This window comes from Emys orbicularis, chromosome 24, assembly GCF_028017835.1.
Source record: "Emys orbicularis isolate rEmyOrb1 chromosome 24, rEmyOrb1.hap1, whole genome shotgun sequence".
Taxonomy (NCBI): Eukaryota; Metazoa; Chordata; order Testudines; family Emydidae; genus Emys; species Emys orbicularis.
Genome location: NC_088706.1, coordinates 18,220,435 through 18,223,890, shown reverse-complemented (window position 1 = coordinate 18,223,890; position 3,456 = coordinate 18,220,435).

Genomic DNA, 3,456 nt, shown 5'->3' with positions numbered 1-3,456 from the left:
TTTTTGTTTAAGGGGTTGTTCGCTCTTGGGACTGAGAGGGACCAGACATCAATCCAGGTTCTCCCCATCTTTCTAAACAAGTCTCTCATATTTCAAACTTGTAAGTAAAAAGCCAGGCAAGGCGTGTTAGTTTTACTTTGTTTTCTCAACTTGTAAATGTATCTTTTACTAGAGTGTTTATCTTTGTTTGCTGTACTTTGAACCTAAGACAGAGGGGGGTCCTCTGAGCTCTTTAAGTTTGATTACCCTGTAAAGTTATTTTCCATACTGATTTTACAGAGATGATTTTTACCTTTTTCTTTAATTAAAAGCCTTCTTTTTAAGAACCTGATTGATTCTCCTTGTTTTAAGATCCAAGGGGGTTTGGATCTGTATTCACCAGGAGTTGGCGAAAGGAAGGAGGGGGGAAGGGTCAAATTCTCCTTGTTTAAGATCCAAGGAGTTTGGATCTGTATTCACCAGGGAATTGGTGAAAAGTTTCTAAAAGCTTCCCAGGGAAGGGAATGGTGGCAGCGGACCAGAACTAAGCTGGTAGTTAAGCTTAGAAGTCCTCATGCAGGCCCCTACATTTGTACCCTAAAGTTCAAAGTGGGGATACAGCCCTGACATGGTGGCACAGCAGTGGAGATCATTTTAAACCCAAAAGCCAGTAAGATTTTTTTTTCCTTCTAGCTGCTTGGAAAGCAGAGCTGAAGGTAGATGCATATCTTATCTCTCCTTGCCTGAAGGCAGAGGTGTTAAGTTTTTTTAACAAGAGCCTTTGTTAAGAGAAGGGTTCAAAGTGAGCAAACTTTGACTAGTAAAAGGAAGTTACAAGCTGAATTGTTTTTTTTTTTCTTTTTACATCCTCGTGAGTAGCTTGTTAGAAAGTCTCTGTTAACTCAACAGCAGCCAGAGCCGAGTACATTCCAGTTTCAGTCAACTGCAGAGGGGTGTGACCCAGCACAAGAAAACAGGAAAATGACTACCAAAGAAGTAGCTAACAAAATAGAACTGGCCAAACTAGAAGCAGAAGAAAATGAAAGAAAACATCAGAGACTGCTTCAAATTAAAAAACTTGAAACAGAGCAGAATGAAAGAGAAGAGAAAGCCAAAGAGGAGGCCCACAAGAGAGAGATGGAGCTGGAAAAAGCCAAAGAGGAGGCCCATGAAAGAGAAGAGAAAGCCAAAGAGGAGGCCCATGAAAGAGAAGAGAAAGCCAAAGAGGAGGCCCACAAGAGAGAGATGGAGCTGGAAAAAGCAGAACTAAGCTGGTAGTTAAGCTTAGAAGTCCTCATGCAGGCCCCCACACTTGTACCCTAAAGTTCAAAGTGGGGATACAGCCTTGACAAGGTGTCACCTCACAGGAGAGCCCAGGTAACTCTGCGGCTAGTGGTGCAGGGATCGAGAGATCAGACGAGCCCCTTTTGCTCAGAAGAGCAGCCCCGCGTCTGCTGTGTCTGTCCCTGGCAGCCTGGTGCACAGACAGGCCCCCTCCCTCGCCCCTGTGTGTGGTGGGAGAAATAACGACTGACGATGGGTAAGTGTGTGGTGGGACTGAGGACAATGCGGGGCAGGGGAGAAGCATGAATAAACAGTGGCTGTAGAAATTAACACAAAAGAGGGAAACAGCCGCTTACAATGGGAGCATGAAGCTCAGGCCCAGAACCCAAAATCACCCTGGCAATAACCGTGTAAAACCCGACTACAGACATCGCACGGATGGCCTGAGCTGCTCACGCACAGTCACTAGGACGGACTGCGCCACTTGTTTGTGAGCGCCGGCCTTTTCCACCGTCGGTGGCGGGAAAACATGGTACGGTCCCAGCAAAGGCGGGAAACAGGCTGAGGTAAAATTGCTCTGGAGCTCGCCCCGTGGCGGGAAAAAACAGTTTGATCCGGTTGTTCCCAGGCCGGGATGACAGGGCACATGGGGTGGGGGGGGGGGGAGGGGAGGGGACAAGATGGAGTTTACAAAATGACGATGCGGTTCTGGCGGAACCCAACTGAGAGTGCCAACTCAGGACAAATTGCTCAAACAGGGCAGTTACAGCCCAAGGCTGGGGTTTTTCCACCTCTAAGGCAAACCAAACCAGCCAAACTAAGAGGACTTCGGTCTCACCCCACTGGCTAGCCGCAAGTCTCACAAGCAATCTCCTTAGACACTCCAGTTTCCCAGTATTACCACCAGTGCCACTCGTTATGGGGATGAATGGTTATGAAAACCAATACCCAAGTAAAAGAAAAAGGTTCTCCTGATCCCAAAGGACCAAGCCCCAGACCCAGGTCAATATACAAATCAGATCTTACCCACAAATCACGCTGTTGCCAATCCTTTAGAATCTAAAATCTAAAGGTTTATTCATAAAAGGAAAAAGATAGAGATGAGAGTTAGAATCGGTTAAATGGAATCAATTACATACAGTAATGGCAAAGTACTTGGTTCAGGCTTGCAGCAGCGATAGAATAAACTGCAGGTTCAAATCAAGTCTCTGGAATACATCCCCCGCTGGGATGGGTCCTCAGTCCTTTGTTCAAAGCTTCAGCTTGTAGCAAAGTCCCTCCAGAGGTAAGAAGCAGGATTGAAGACCAAATGGAGATGAGGCATCAGCCTTTTATAATCTTTTCCAGGTGTAAGAACACCTCTTTGTTCTTACTGTGGAAAATTACAGCAAAATGGAGCTTGGAGTCATATGGGCCAGTCCCTGCCTACTTTGCTGAGTCTGAAGGCATATTTGCCTTCTCTCAATGAGTCCATTGTATAGCTGATGGTCCTTAATGGGCCATCAAGCAGGCTAGGCAGAGCTAACACCAGTTTGTCTGGGTTGTCACCCAGAAGCATAGCATACATTTGCTATACAGACAGTACAGAGCCAATATTCATAACTTCAACTACAAAACTGATACACACATATAGACAGCATAATCATAACCAGTAAACCATAACCTTGTCTTAGACACCCCTTTATACAAGATTTGGGTGCCACTACAGGACCTTGGTTGCCACAATGATCTATATGTTCCCAGATTATATCAATAACGTCACAGCCCCACAGCGGGGCCAGGCTCAGACGGGGCGGGGGGCGGGGTACCAGGACAGCCTGTGACCAGGTAATCCACAGCCTGACTCGACCAGTGCCTCAGCAGGTGTTAGCCGGACCCAGGTGGCTCCGGGGCAGAATAACACCCCTGGGCCCAGCCTAGGGACCCCGCCTGGGGCAGCGTCTGTGTCGGGCTGGTCCTGCCCCAGCTGGGCCCCCAGAGTGCTGGTGTGTGGGGCCGGGGGGGAAGGGACAGTCCCAGGGAGCTCGTTCGTGCCAGGTGCGTCTGAGCCTCGCCCGGCGATATCAGAATCCCTGATCTCCGCCCTTTGCCCGGTGCTACAGCTGCTCCCCGTGACCACAGAAAGCGAAAGGGAATTCGCTGGGAGCCCTGCCAGCCCGGAGAAGGAGACACTGACGCTGGGGACGTAGGACA